Source organism: Hibiscus syriacus, unplaced genomic scaffold (genome assembly GCF_006381635.1).
Source record: "Hibiscus syriacus cultivar Baekdansim isolate YM2019G1 unplaced genomic scaffold, ASM638163v2 tig00110429_pilon, whole genome shotgun sequence".
In the NCBI taxonomy this organism is placed as follows: domain Eukaryota; kingdom Viridiplantae; phylum Streptophyta; class Magnoliopsida; order Malvales; family Malvaceae; genus Hibiscus; species Hibiscus syriacus.
In genome coordinates, this window is record NW_024062733.1 from 2,606,926 (window position 1) to 2,623,854 (window position 16,929).

The 16,929-nt window shown below is 33.0% G+C and overlaps 1 pseudogene; it reads left to right on the forward strand.

The window, feature by feature from the left end:
• Positions 1-1,089: 1,089 nt before the first annotated feature.
• LOC120124769 lies at positions 1,090-5,981 on the forward strand (annotated as a pseudogene).
• The last annotated feature ends 10,948 nt before the right edge of the window (positions 5,982-16,929 follow it).

Below are 16,929 nucleotides of genomic sequence, written 5' to 3' on the forward strand. Positions count from 1 at the left end.
TTTGGGTAAGAAACCTAATTTGATCAAGGGGTTGGAAAAAAGGGTCTAATGGTGCCAAAACTTTACTAAATAAAACTATAAGTGAGAATATTTAATGAATATAACTACAACTAGAAACGATATGAACTAAGACATAAAACTAGCCATTATGTGATACTCGAGAAATAAATAAAAAACCTGAGTTACTTTAGCAATATAACAATCGTCTTGCATGTTAGAATATCTTGATATATCTTAGTTAGTGCCAAGTCAGTTCAGTTGCAGGCTGGGAGCAAATACCTCAAGTCTCTAAGGAGTGAGTCGACCGAATGTACGTTTCTGATGTAGTTATGGATCTCACCCAGACACTCAAGGGTATCATAGGTAGGCTAGAGGGGTGTGCGTCATGAGGTACAAAACCCTCTGATTATACCATGATGCCTACATATGATTTACATGTTAGTGTTCTTGTATGTTCATATCTTTGCCTACTAACATGCTAATATAGTGAATGCATATAGTATAGTATAATTATTAGTGTGGCATTGAGCTTGTGAGCTCAGCGTTAAGAATATGTTTTCGTGTGTAGGTTCTTAGGAGATTCCTTGAGGAGCTTATCATTAATTAGCATTCCAGATTTACCAAGGCACCAGATTACGGCTTCAACCTTGTAGAGGGCATGTATCATTCATAGACCCCATTTGTACTAAGTCATAACTCTATTTTGAAGTATTGTATTTATATTATTGGGATGTATTATGAGAGCTCCCCGCTTTTACAACTTAGCTATTTATCGTTTTATATATGATTTTCATGGATGATATTTTCAAATGAAAGATTTAAGGTTTTTTTATAAAAAAAAAAGAAAAATTTTGGGTTGTCCACTTTGGTGGTCCCGTGTAAGACTCTAGTCCGTCGATCTTCGTGTCGACTCAGATTAGAGTGTCACATTTAGTGGTATCAGAGTGTCAGGCTCAATCATTCCTAAGACCCACATGTTAGAGTTAGTAAGTGTCTATGTGTGTACATACTTCTAGAGTGTCAAGAGTACTTTATTATCTAGAATGTTGATAATAAATTCTATTCCTCTCTTAATTTAAATAAAGATACATGGCTGACGAGAATCATGCCTCCTTATCATATAATATCGATCACGAGTTTATCTCAGATTCTAAACACTTTGGGATCCTAGAGGACATGGGTGTAGATGAGGCGGCTTTCTTCAGAGACTTGACTGCATCCCTTAAACATATTGTTAGGAACATTCTAAGGGCATCAGTTGTGCCATCTACCCCACCAGCCCATCATATCTTAGTATTCTAGGAGTCCCTAGTAGAAAGACTTAGTGGTGGACCAATGACTTCTACAGTTAAAGGGATGACGAATCCATAGAAGTCCACCAGTGGCTTAGAGAAACCATTTTGCACTCTCCATAAGTTGAATCTTACCATGTAGGGTAAGTTGGAGTGTGTCACTGCCTTACTAAAGGGTGACGCTAAAGATTAGTATGAGATAGTAGAGTTGGAACTAGAGCTAGAGAGGTTATCATGAGAGACTTTATGTCAGAGTTCTATAAAAAATATATTAGGGAGGCTCACACGGGCGACTCAAGGAATCAATTATTGCAATTGGTTTAGGGGGATCAAACGATATATGAGTATGAATGTGAGTTCCTCCAATTGAGTAGATATGCACCAAAGCTAGTATCAACCAAGGATCACCGTTGCTGGTGTTTTGAATAAGGTCTGCACCTTGACATTCTTTCCCACCTAGTATTCGATCCTCCTTGGATCTTTAATGAGTTGACCCACTAGGCGAAGGTAATTGAGAGGGTCCAAAATTTGATGCCAGATAAGCAAGTAGTGTAGTAGGTTAGGCCCGAAAAGCTTCATAGGTGGAAAAAGCTCTGAAGATATCGACCAAGAGGAACTAAAACTCTCAGAGATCTTGGAGGTCTCTAATAGGACAGTCTAAGAGGCCAGGGTAGAGTTCAAATCGTAGAGGTAGGTTTGAGCCCCATAGGAGACATCTAACGTCTGCTTCTAGGGCTAGTGTTAACGGTTCAGTGAGGGTCTTCACCCATTCACTTTATGCTCATTGTGAGATGAGACATCCGAGGACGTGCCAACATGGGATGAGGGGTTCTTTTAATTGTGGCTTATTGGACCACTTCATTAGAGATTGCTCAGAGAACTAAAGTACAACTCCTGCTTCGACTCAGAGATCTGTACCATCTATGTATTGAGGTTGGGGGCCTTTTAAAAATGTGGCACTACGTCTAGGTAGTATAGCAGAGGGACAACTAGATTAGTATTCGGTGTTGAGCCGACGGGGGCCTCTAAATAGTACGTTGTGAGAGCCCGTGAGGAGTGTGATGCTGCAAACGTAATATCAGGTACATTTACAATATTTTTTTTATTCTAGTTACATTATTAATAGATCCGGGTTCCACCCACTTCCACATCTATCATGACCTAGTTTGAGAGACAAATATCATAGTAGATGACTTAGAGATAGAATTAGAATATCAAGTCCTTTAGATCTAGACGTTCTGGTAGATAAAATTCACTAACATTGTCCAGTAAAAATTCAGATTCAGATCCTCTTAGCAGAATTAATAGAGTTACCGTTTTGGGAATTCGATATGATCTTGGGTATAGACTAGTTATCGGAGCATGATGCAAGTTTGAAGTGTAGGGCTAGGTAACTCAAACTCAAGATGGATAATGATACCAAGTTAGTAGTGATCAGTGATAGGTCGGAGAGTTATTCAAAAATTATTTTAGCTATAAAGTCACAATGAATGATCGATCGGGGTTGTGAAGCCTTCTTAACTTATATGGTTTATACCAAAATTTTAGTTTTGACACTTAAGTATTTTCGTATCGTACGAGATTTCCTTGACATGTTTTCAGAAGAATTGTCAATGCTATCACCCGACTAAGGGTTAAAGTTTTGAATTGAGGTATTGTATGGTTTAGGTCTGGTGTCCATTTCTCCGTACTGTATGGCACGGACAGAGGTAAATAAGTTAAAGACCCAAATCCAAGAGTTGTTAGGGAAAGGTTTCATCTGACCAAGCATATCTCTGTGGAGAACACTGGTATTGTTCTTCAAGAAGAATGATGGGTCGATAAGTTTGTGCATTAACTACGGACAGTTGGACAAGCTAACCATCAAGAATCATTACCCCCTCCCTAGGATAGAAGATCTCTTTGACCATTTTAACGGAGCATGCATGTTCTTCAAGATTGATATGAGGTCAAAATACTATCAGTTAAAAGTCATGGATGTCAATTTAGCGAAAATAACCTTTAGGACAAGGTATGGTTAATGTGAATTCTTGGTAACAACGTTTGGACTTAACAATGCCCTGGAAGTATTTATAGATTGATGAATCAAGTCATTCACCCATACCTAGAGTAGTTCATAGTGGTTTTAATACATGACATCTTTGTGTACTCACGATCAAAAGAGGAGCACAACTAACATCTCCGTATCATTCTACAAACACTTGAAGAATGATAGTTGTATGCAAAGTTTGGAAAGTATTAGTTTTAGTTGTCAGAAGTTTATTTTTTAGGTCATGTCGAATCAACAAAGGACATATAAGTTGACCCTCAAAAGATTCAAGCACTAATTGATCAGGAGCAACCTAAGAATATGTCTGAAGTGCGTAGTTTCTTGGGCCTTTAGGGGTACTATTATTGATTTATTAAGAGTTTCTCAATGATGGCTCTATGACCAAACTGCTCAAAAAAGGAGTTCTTTTTGTGTAGGACAAAAAGCGATAGAAAAGCTTTGAATAGTTGAAGATCATCAAACTCAAGCCCATGTTTAGACTCAACTAGAGTTGGGAAAAGACTTCATAGTGTTCAGTGATGCTTCGTTGTATGATCCATGATATGTCTTGATGCAGAAAGGAAAGGTTGTAACTTATGCATCCCGTCAGTTTAAACCGCACGAGCGTAATTATCCTACCCATAAACTTGAGATGTAATTATAGTGTTTTCCTTGAAGATTTGGTGACACTACCTCTTTAGAGAGAAATGCCACATCTTCGCTGATCACAAGAGCTTTAAGTACCTATTCAGTCAAAAGGAGTTGAACCTATGACAACAAAGGTGGATTAAATTGTTAAAGACTACGATTGCATGATCGACTATCATCCAGTGAAGGACAACATGGTTACTGATGCCTTAAGTAGGAAGTCAATGATAGATTTACGAGCCTTACTAGCACATTTGAGTCTGACTAGTGAGGGTTAGTTATTAACTGAGTCGTGACTTGAACCCAAATTAGTGAGGAAGACCAAAAGATTATAGAGTTCAAATGACAGATTAAAGGCTTAGGTGGAGCAAGTTCGTCAAGGCGAAACACTGGGTTTTGAGTTGCACGATGGGGACATGTTATATTTAGGGGTCAATTGTGTGTACCCGTAGATGCATAATTACGTAATAAAATTCTCCATGAGACACATTGCAGTCTCCTCTCAGTTTACCTAAGTAACAATAAGATGTACCAATAGCTTCAACAGTTGTATTGGTGGTCGGGCATGAAGAGGAATGTGCCTAAATTTGTCTCTAAGTGCTTAGTATGTCAACATATTAAAGCGAAACATTAGGTTCCTTCAGGGATACTCTAGCCTATTTAGATACCTCAGTGAAAATGAGATAGGGTAACCATGGACTTCATGACTAGGGTACCGATGACTAGGTAGAGGAATGACGCCTTATGGGTGATAGTAGACTGCATGACCAAGTCAGCTCATTTCCTTCCAGCTCAGATGGACAATACCTTAGAGAGATTAGCTCAGTTGTACATCTGTGAGATAGTGAGAAGTACCTATTTTAATCATATACAATAGAGACCCAAGTTTCACTTCTTAGTTTTGGAAAATACTCTATGAATCCTTACGACCAAACTACACTTTAGTACCACCTTCCATCCTCAGACAGATGACCAATCAGAGCGTGTTATTCAGATCCTAGAGGACATACTTACACAGGGACGAACACATTGTTTTATGTTGGGGGTGAGCTTGTACTTATAAAATTTTAGGGGGCGAACTTGAACTTATACAATTCTAGGGACGAAAACAAATTTTCAACAGAAAATACATAGATAAAATATAAAATATATTGTAATCTTAAATTTTTAGGATGTCACTGCCCTCACCCACCCTCGCCTTAGTCCATCACTGAATTCAGCCACCATTCCCTTATGTTGAAGAACTGATTTGTGATGTTCTGGATTCTCCGGGAGTGTTGAATTGCTCATTGGCTTTTATTCAGGTAACGCGGTTGAGATGTGGTGGTTTTATATTTGTTCTTGACCTCAACCACACCATGGCTGATGCTATTGGTGTCACCTAGTTTATGTCGGCCGTAGGAAAAATGACTAGCGGTTAGGTTATCCTATTAATCCCACCTATATGGTAAAGGCATCTCTTATCAGCTAGAGATCCACCCAGAATCACATGTAAGCATCTCTAATATAATGAAGTAGAGGGAATCATTCTCCCTGACGGCGAATTGGTCGGTTGGTCTTTTTTATTTGGCCCCACAGAAGTCTCAGCACTTCGCAAACATGTGTCACAACACTTTTACAAGTGTTCGATGTTTAATCTATTGACTGCATGCTTATGGCGTTATCGGACTATTGCGATTCAAGCTGATCCAATGAAGAAGAACACATTACACGTCTCGTAAACACGCTTTCCAAGTGTAATCCATAGTTGCGTTCAGGGTATTACGGGAATGCAGTCGCACACCCTATGGCGGTAGAAAAAGTGGGGAAACTTTGTGAAAATCCATTAGGGTAGTTAATAGAGCTTGTGGAAAAAAAGGAATGCTGTAACAAAAAAATACATGAAATCACTGCCAGATTTAATGGTGATCAACGGTCGACTATAACTTACCCTTACTCGAACTTATTTAGTCTCAAACTTGACGTGTGTCGGGTTCAAAGATGTCGACTATAACTATACTTCTAAAAAATAATTTTATATTAATGATAGGTTCAATGTTTTAATACTTGTTATTCTGGTTTTAATTTTTCTCTAATATTTATTACTATGAGCTTAATTTTTTTTCTTTCTAATATTTATTATTAGGGGCCTACTCTTATAATTTAGTTTTTTAATATTTTTCTCTAACATTTGTTATTAAAGAGCCAATTTTTTCATTACTTATTATCAGAGGTCCAATTTTTTTCAATATTTGTTATTAGGGGCATACTTTTAAAATTCAATTTTTTCTAATATTTATTTGTTTATGAGTCTAATTTTTCAGTACTTTTTATTAGAGGTCCAATTTTTTAATATTTATTATTATGAGCATACTCTTAAAATTTACTTTTTTAATATTTATTATTAGAGACACATTTTTTTTCAATACTTTTTATTATGAAGGTACCCTTAAAATTTATTTTTTTTCAACATTTATTATTATGAAAAATTAATTAAATAAACGGTATGTAATCACAACAATGACAGTTATCCAGTGGTAACGACATCATCCAAATTTACGATATCCACAATCGGTTATGTCCACAATAGAATATGTTATTAAAAATCCATAACCATGCTACTTACAGTGACCACAATATCATCTGTTATGTTCACAATAGCAATAAACACAATTCGATCGAAGACACAAGTACAAATTATAGTATAAATATTTTATTAGGAACCTAATTTTTGGTTTTACTACAAGAATTAAGACTTTTAGTGATCATTTAATCATGACAATAAAGACTTTCGTCACAAAAAGTATGTTATTTATGACGAAAATTATTTGTCACTTTTGAAATGAGTAATTGTGACTTATTTTTTATTTTGTCACTCTTTAGATAATAATTGTGACAACTTTGAAGTTCATCACAAGTAATTTGTCACTAATAGTGTTTTATTGTGACCAAAGCAAGTTGTCATTTTTAATTGGTCACTAATAGAATGGTCAAATTGGTGCCAACTTATTTTTCGCGGAAAAATGGTAATAGTGACACTATATTACGTAGTCATTATTTTATTCATAATTGTTATGAAAACATTTTGTCACTAATCTTAGTTGGTGATTTGTGATGATAATTGTTTTTGTCAGTAGTCTTAGTTGGTGATTTGTGACGACAATAATTCTTATCACTATTGAAGTGAATAGCTATGCCCTATTTGTATTTGGTCACTAATAAAATGCTTGAATTAACATCACCTTTTTTTAAACAAGAAACGATGTAATAGTTATAACATATTAAGTGATCACTATTATTATTCATAATTGTGGCAATAACATTTTCACTAGTAATTTTACCATTTTATAATGGTATACTTGTTACACAGTCTTAAATTATGTCACAATTATCACTACAAGAGTAAATGTTTTTTACTTACAAATTGATAGTGATTATTAGTAATTTTGTCACAAGTATTAAACTTTTGATGACAAAATTTTTGTAAGACACTATTGACAAAAATAATTGTGATGTTTTTTTTATTTTGATATTGTTATAGTAATAACTATGATAATTATATTTTTCTCACAATTAAATTCTCACTATAAGTATATAATTGTGATATAAATTTCACTGTCACAAAAAGTTTGAAACTATTAGAATACATACAATTATTTTTTTGGCGAGAAATGATATGATGGCGATGATATATAAAGTGGTCACTATTATTTGATATTATTGTGACAATAAACTTACTTGTCACTTAAATTTTACTTTTTTGTTGTGATAAACGTTGACATCAATAATAATTAAAATTGATGTTAAGATAAACTAGTTTGTCAAACGGTAAAATTTTATTGTTAGTCTTATGCTCTAATTTGATCAATTTTAGTTTGTATACATTTTAAATTTTAAAAACAATCCAAATTATACAATGACTATATGGCTAATAAATGACTAATAAAATTACCTTAACCTTTTAAATATATTGTTTTATATTATTATGAATTTTATTTTTATTATCGAAATAAATGACCGACGATACTATAAGCTTTGACAATGCCGTTTAATCTTCAATTATAATTAATTTTTTCTTCAAAATAATTGATTAATTTTTATATATAACTTATGATCTTTATTGATATATATGTGAATTTTTCAAACACTAGTTAATTATTAATACTTTCATTTTTAATTTAGGAAACTACATGGGGTTAATACATTGTCAAATATTTTTATTTTATTTTTAAATATAATTTAATAATACTTGATATTATTTAGATTTAAATCTTAATATTTATATGAGTATATTTTAAAATAAACCTAATATTTTTTTATATTTATCTTCCATGTACGTATTTCATATGAGAAATCATAGAAAATTTAATTAAATAATAATAATAATTAATATTATATAAATTAAAATAAATAAAATTAATTCCAATAATAGTTTAACATAAATATTATTTTTTTGTCAACAACATATATTTCTTTCTCAGCACTGTGTTTAGACGTTGCACACTTTCCCTCAAGTTCCTTGATTCGATTATTTTAAAAGCCATGTATTGCATTAATTTATCAAAAAATAACATGTTAAACTAACAACCAGAAGGTCACATCATCTATCGTTAACGAAAAATAACTAACCGATGACAATTATTGCAATGCAAGTTCCTAAAGAAGATGGGTATAAACTAAAAATGTAATATCTACTATAATTGATTGCATAATAAATTTTTTAATTAATTTAGTTATGTAGTTGTGATAAAATATTTGGTCTCTAAAAATACTTAGTGTGACAACATTGGTGGTCACAAAATATACTTTCAGTGTCAAATAAATTTATCACAATTTCTATTGATAATAGTATCAAATTTTTTGTCACTAAAAAATACTTAGTGTGAAAATATTGATGGTCACAAAATATATTTTTTAGTGTCAAAAAAATTCATCACAATTTATATTGATAATTGTGTCGAATAGATAGTTACAAAAAATGAACAATTGTGACATTTTTAGAATAATTGTCACTAATATAATAGTGACGGGTTATTAATGACGATAAGTGACGACTTAAAATTTTTTATCAATATGCTTTTTAGTGTCTAAATTTAATGCTTTTAGTGACCACTTGTATTGTCACTAAAGGTGCATTTTCTTGTAGTGAATTTGTTCAAGGCGACCAAAATCTTAGAAAAGGGGCTTGGGTAAGCTACTGTACGGTGGTAGCTAAGATTGTGATAACAAGTTGTTTTATAACATCCAAGAATAATAAAGGAGAGGATGGAATTGTTATCACATTGAGATTGTCGGTCCAAACTATGAAAATATTTGGGAGAACTAGATGATATGATAACGGGAAAGGTGATATGTAACACCCATAATCCGTATAATTATGCCTATACAGATTATAGATGTTATCCGAATTTCTAAAACCATTATGAGATTCAAAAGTGATTTAAAATTTATATTCTTAAAATGGTAAATGATATTATAAATAAAATTTCATATTATATAAATAATGTTTCATTATAACCAATTTAATTCAAAAGATTTTTTTAAACAGTGAACAGTAACAATGAACAGTACGTGGGGAATCGGTACCCTGTAGGGGTATCAGTACCCCAAATGCATTCTGGAAAATTTTGCTTAAAACATTTACTGTTCACTGCTACAGTTACTGCTGCAGTACTTTCGAAAATACATATAAATTCATAAAAATTCCATTTTGTTTCCAAATTTGCTCAACAAAATAAATTAAACATGTATAAAATTACATGCCACTATTTAAATCAAATTCCATCATAGGATGTCTTACTGATATTGAAATATACCTCATGATGCTTGATGTCATTCCAAACTCTTTATTCTATTACTGGCTTTTTACCTACGCGTGAAAATCATCACACGCTAAGTATATACTTAGTGAGGCAATTAAAACAATATACAGTGCAATACAATTCATGCATGGATTTCAATGTCAATTTCAAAATGCCATAAAATCATGTTTTTTTCATATCCAATATTTTAGCATGATCAAAATAATATAAAATATTTTACCATTTATCCCATAAGCTCGTAAGCTTATTTTGCCAAAATACTTACCATTTATTCAATAAGCTCGTAAGCTTATTTTACCAAAATACTTACCATTTATTCCATAAGCTCGTAACCTTAACTTACCAAAATACTTACCATTTAATACCATAAGCTCGTAAGCTTATTTTACCAATATACTTACCATTTGTTCCATAAGCTCGTAAGCTTATTTTACCAATACACTTGCCATTATTCCATAACCGTATACCATAGACAATAGCCAAATATACAACCCTCATATGTACTAGGTATCCTTAAGTACAGTCCCATATGACACATAAGGTTGTACCCACCATATGCACTAGGTATCCTTTAGTGTATCTCGTATGCAACCTGCTGCTGGACTCTATGGCATGCCAACTATACCATGTCCCTCAATAACTAACTTGGGCATACAGTCTATTTTATTTGATCCATCCATGGCAAAGTATATTATCATAATTTAACATTGGACAGCTCATACCCGAAATAATATTCATGGTAAAATATCACATTTTTCATGATCAATGCATTTTAATTTCATACTCTGACATATCAATGTCAATTTATAAAAATGATATAAAATCATGACGATATAAATAAGGTCGACTTATCGCAAGTCTTCCTGATGATGTATAAAACATCCATGTATAATTTCATGCATGTATTGCACTCACCTTGACACTTTATAATCTTCCAAATATATGTGCCTCACTATTGTCCACAATAAGTCCTTTTTACACTTGACTTGCTTCACTTACAAATCAATCATAATCTGTATAATTCACAAATTTCATAATGATACATATTTTAGTATTATACTAACATAAACATATCCCATAACAACTCCATAATATACTTGAAACTATTCACCACCAAATACTTTAACACTTATTAATTCCTTTTAACATTGGAATCAATTTTTCCAATTTACACAAAATGGTCCTTCACAATTTTATCACTTAGATTCTTAATATCAAAAATTCCAGCATTGAAATTACTATCATTCAAATGCTTTACAAAGGCATAATTACATTTAAGTACCCCAACTATGCAAGTGTTGTACTTAAATCATCAATCTTTTCAAACTTCCAAAATAGTCATTTTTCACATATAACACTCATTTAAAATGCCAAATAACAATTTCCTGCATAGTACATCAATTATATATCACTTACACAACAACCCATTAATTTTACATAATTTACAAATTGATCCCCAACTTTTCAAAACTTACGAAATTGTCCCATATTTTTCTAAGGCTTGTAGAATATTTCCTTCATCATTTCCAACCCATATATAATTTTTCCATAATTTTTCTCACTCAAACCATTCATGATTCCTTATATGAACACAAACCCTAAGATTTGGGATCTTTGAAATCCAACAAGATTAGATAGCAATATTAGTACCAAATGATAGTGTTTTTTGCCTAGATCACTTTATTATCTCACGACATAACTCCAATTCCAAAGGAATTAGCTCAAATATGGAAAATAAACATTTTTCTTACCTTGGAAGTTTTCTCACGTGAAGATGCTGGAGAATAACACTTTGGCATGATATTTTTGGTTGATATCATGCTTATCATCCTTTAATTATCATTAACTTGGGAAAATACCAATATACCCTTAATGAAACTTCATAATTACCATAATACCAAGATACATATCCTTATCATCTTCAAAATCAGATAAATATCATCCTTGTCATCTTTCAATAGTCAAAGATGAACAAATTAGTTTTCCATTTTACCGTTTTGCCCTTGCAATTTCCAAAAATTGCAATTCAGTCACTTTAATCAAACAATTCAAATTAAACATGAAATTAAACCATTAAATATTATTTTCCAACATTTTAAAAATGTGAAAATAATATTTTTATTTCTTATTTTCGTGACACATTTGTCATTTTTTTCCAAAATTACATTTTGGTCCTTGAAATTTTGAAAGTTTATACTTTGATCACCAAACTTTACCAAATTTATAATTTGGTCATTAAATAAATCCATTTATGAAATAAAATTGTTTTTGGGAAAAATCATCACTTAATTCCTTAGACATTTTCCCAATTTTCTACTTTGACCATCAAACTTTCAAAATTTACATTTTGGTCAATATCTAAATTTTTTGGGTATTACATGATAAATGTGAGTGAACGTAAATCGACTCTCATTTCGACTAGGTAGATGTCTTTATATTATTCTAAATTGTGTTTTCAATCGTAAAAATTCGACGTGTTTTTTTACGTGTTTTATTGATCCAGGATTGTCAATAATGACCTATTACATAAACTTAATTTGGAAGCCCACTTTAAAGTGTCATTTCTTGACACAAAACATTCTAATGAATCTAAAATTTTAATTCAGATTATGAATATTCGAGTCATGAAGGGAGCTGTAAATAGAACAACAAAAACGAATATAATTAGCCTACTTTGAGAGAAGATTTACCAAAAAAATATAGTAACATGTTAACGGTGGATCAAAACCTTCGGTAAAATTTTCACATTTACAACGTCAATGGAAGGTAAGCATTCCGGGGATAATGTGATCTGAAATTTGTAATTTTACATATATTTTTTTAAAAAACAAGATCCATACCTGCCCCCTCCCCCTGCCCGAGTGTGTATGAGTCTTGTCATGGTTTACATACTATCGTCAATAATCTTCAGAGTAGATTACTAAAAGCTTTCAATTGGTACTTTTCATTTCTCTTAAATTATGAATTCAATACTCATTAGGAATAAAATTTCCCTTTCTTTTTTTTTATCTAAATAGAAATGGTTCAAAAAAAAAATCATTAACCTAATCCACATAAATTAATTAATTTGTGGGTGACTTTCTTGGTAGTGTTTAAGAGTAAACAGTATGTAATCCTATATTAGGTAAAAAATGTTTTTAGATGGGTTTATAAGAATTTTTTTTCCTTTCATGTTGAATGTAAAGTGATAAGGCCCTAGTACGTGCCTGCCTTCGACGGCGACAACCGTCGTGTTTGTGTTCATGTTAACACGACTCTTCGACATGTATTGCATGCCTATTATTTTTTAGAAAAAAATAAGAAATTATTTTTGTACTCACCAATTTTTTTATCCCTAGACATACCATGCCACCACCAACTACAACACCACCATGCTCTGTCACCACCAATCAGCCCCACCAAATCCACAACAACATTTTTTTAATTTTATTTGAGAGATGTAAATGGGTTATAAAAACCCCAATATAGCAGTGAAAAAGGTTCCCTCACCTTCCCCCATTTGTCGTTTCTCTCTGGGAAAAAGAGAGTATTTTGTATTATCCGTCCCCCATTTTTCGAAATAGCAAAGTAAGCAATACAAGCATACAAGTTTCTTTCCTTCAATTTCTTTTTTCAGCAGCTTGTTTTTTCCGTTCTTGTTTTTTTCTTCGAATAAGAACAGTAGGGAGAGGAGGGAGATAACTTGCCTTGTCGTCGTCGGGTTTATCCTCGTTGGAGCCTTGTTCGGGCAACAGGTGTTGAGGGTCCTCGGCTGAGTTTGGAAGGTAGGGGGAAGTTTGCCCATGAAGAAAGAAGAGAAATTGAAAGAAAGGGGTGAGAGATTTTTGTATTCACGGGCTACTGGAAGGAATAAAAAGGGGTAAATCATGTGTCAGGTCCCCTGATTCCAGTATGCTTTATGTTTTTGTCACCCAAAATTAAGGGCCAATTATGTTTAGGTCCTCATAATTTAGGCGCCTATTTGCATTTTAGTCATTATTCCAGGGTTAAATTTCCCAGCAAAGTCGCCAAGCTATCGTAACCAATTTTTGGTGATACGACGTGTCTCGACTTATTTGTGAAAAATTCATTTTTTGTAAAAGAAATGTTTTTGAGTCACCATTGACCTCTTGGGTTAGGTAGGTCGAATACCTAAAAATTGTCTTTTAAAAGAGTTATTAAGAAAACATCATTTTAAAAGATGCACCAATCAAAGTGTAACCATAAATTCATTCTTTCTTTTGTAATAAAAAAAGGGTTTGGGGGTCGATTACGCATAAGGGAGAATAAGCACACACACAACTCTGAAAATTGGTTACAACAACTTGGCGACTTCACTGGAGATGTTAGAGGGTCAAGCCCTAAATCATTTATATATTATCCCTATAGTTGGAAATTGAGAATTTAGTTTTATTTAATTCACGATTCTTTTGATTTCTTTCAATTCTTTTATTATTTTATTTTATTTTATATCATTCTATACTAATGTTTGTATTTGATTGACTTTTATATATTAAAATTTTGGATTCTCTTTAGTTCGATTTTTGTGTAGTTATTTGTCAAAGGTTTGAGAATTTCTCCTCAGACACAACACGTGCATTGCATAAACATAAGATTTATACTCAAGCTCTTTCCCCTTTAAGTGGGAGTGAAAGCAACGTCTTCGTGAGAATTTATTCTCCGTGTCTGACCTAGCAAGTATCTTCCAGTGTTCATATGCCCTATGTCTTCGTAAGGATTTATTCTCCGTGTAAGGCATAGGGAAATGTTCCCTCTCGAATTGAACTCGATATGCTTAAGCCTATAATGAGTGAGGATTGAGGGTCTATCTCACCTAATGGGGCATTGAAAAGGACAATTCGAGTACCTTTACTCCTAGAACTGAAACTCTACATTACAAACTGTAGAAACCCACCCGTTCTAAGACCATGCCGAAACTCTATGCATAGGTACCCAAATAAGTGTACACAAAGGATAAATGAAATATAACATTCGTCTTTTAATTTATTCAATAGATTATTTTTGAATAAATGCATGTGAACTAGAAATTATGCGATTAGTTTTTTAATTTCCTCTATGTGTTTTATTCACTTATTTTATGGTTCATTTACCAGTTCAATTTAATCTTTTCATATTTCACTAACATACATTTCCTCTCTTTGATTATTATTTTTTGCTAACATTTTTTCCTTGTCATGTTGCTTTATTTTGTACATAAACCTGGTGTTATTTCCAGGGTAATTATCAAATTAGAAGGCTTTTAAAAGGACAACGCCACACAAAAGGGTAGATATTTTTTATCTGCTTTGACATATTGGGACGTTGTAAGTGCTTTAAAAGTTGTTCTATGATAATTAGCTAGGAATTAACACATGTTTCATACATATCATGTCATAGAATGTATTGATTCCCGAGTTAATAGTCGCATTAGAAGGCTTTCAATACGGAAATGTCACTCGAAGAGGTAGAGTAGAACTGTAAAAGTACATCATTGGTCCAAAAGGGTGCTCTAAGAGGTAGCTAAAGAAGGCACACCAAGTCTAAATACATGAAGCTCAAGTGATGCAGTAAAACAAGCTTTTCAAGGGTGCTACGACGATGTTGATACAACTAGCCGGAAAGAAATAATATGTTTGAAGTCATCAAGCAACAACGATAACCAACACGAGACAGTGGATGATGTCAGTCGTATATGGTCGCTCAGAAAATGCATTTCTGGAAAAGAAATCGAAGAGTTGGAATATTTCATCAAGCCAAGGATAAAAGAAGATATTCGATTAAAATTGAAGAAGTCGAGCAGTGTGATGTGATTTGTAGTTTCTGTCTACCTCGGTGTATTGAGACATAGTGTGTTCCTTGAAAGTTGTTTTATGACAATTACTTTGGAATCAACACCTTCGTTCCATTTGCATTCGCATCTTTGCATCGTTATGTTCGTAGTTTCATTCTTACATTATGCATTTGCATTTTGTTTGTTTCAAATTTTTCTATAAGTATTCGATCATGAAAATTTAGGAGAAATCTGTGGAGTATCCCATGACAGAAATTATAAGAAAAACTGGAGCCAACTTGGTCTTCTTAGAGAGCGATAAAAGCCATGAATGAGATTTTATCACATGTTGGTAGAATCGAGAAACTCCAAGAACAACTTATCAAGACATAGCAAGAGATGATTGATCAAGTAAGGAAATTCCAAGACGAGTTAAGAGAACAAATATCTAAGTTGATGCACATGGTGACTGTTTTGATTTATGGGGAGAAACCACTTGAGGATCCAGCTGTAAAGACTGTGATTGAGATTTTGAATGATGGTTGTGGGGTCAAAATAACATTGACTGATGATCAAGAACCTATTAGGGATAAAGGTATTTCAAGATAGCTTTAGAAATCAAATGTGGTCCCAGAAAGCTACGTTGAATTGATAATGAGGGATAGACATCACTCAAAGAAAAGAGGAATAGAGGAAGCCCAAATACCGATCAAGAAAGCCAAGAATTGTTTGACTTTTCCACAATGGCCTCTGAACGAGAAATGGTCTTATAAGGAGATTTCTTGGATAAATCAGATTGAAACCCCAGAACATTTAGCTAAGGTTTCTAGTCATCTTGAAGGAAAATTTCAAGATCCTCTGGAGCGAGAAATTAAGAGATCCAAGGTAGAGAAGTAAAAGGCCATAATTCAATGCCCAAAAATTTCTTTCTCAACAGAGATTAATGTAGTCAAGTTCTGTAAAGACTACATGGAGCACGAGAAAGAGGAGAAATCCAAGGAAGAAGGTTTCAATGGATGTAATCCGAGATTGGCCCATAGGATTGGGATTGATCTGGTCAGATGCAAGACTCAAATCATCTCAGGTGCCTATATCAAATTTTATGATGACAAGTGGGGCATTAGACATTTCAAAGATCCTGCCAAATACTCCATGAATCACTGCAACAACCTTTTCTCAAAACCCAACCAAGACTACATCCTCAAAGAAAATCATTTTGGATCAAAATTTGGGCCCAATTTCCAAGAAGTGAAGAAATAGCTAAACAAACAAGAAGAAGAGAAAGAGGTCAGTCTTTTGGGGCATATGAAGAACACTTTCAAGTTTGGAAAAGTTAATGTTGAATCACATTTGGTGGAAGCAATTGATGCAAAAGAAAAGTTGAAGGATCAAGAGTTGCACATCACCATG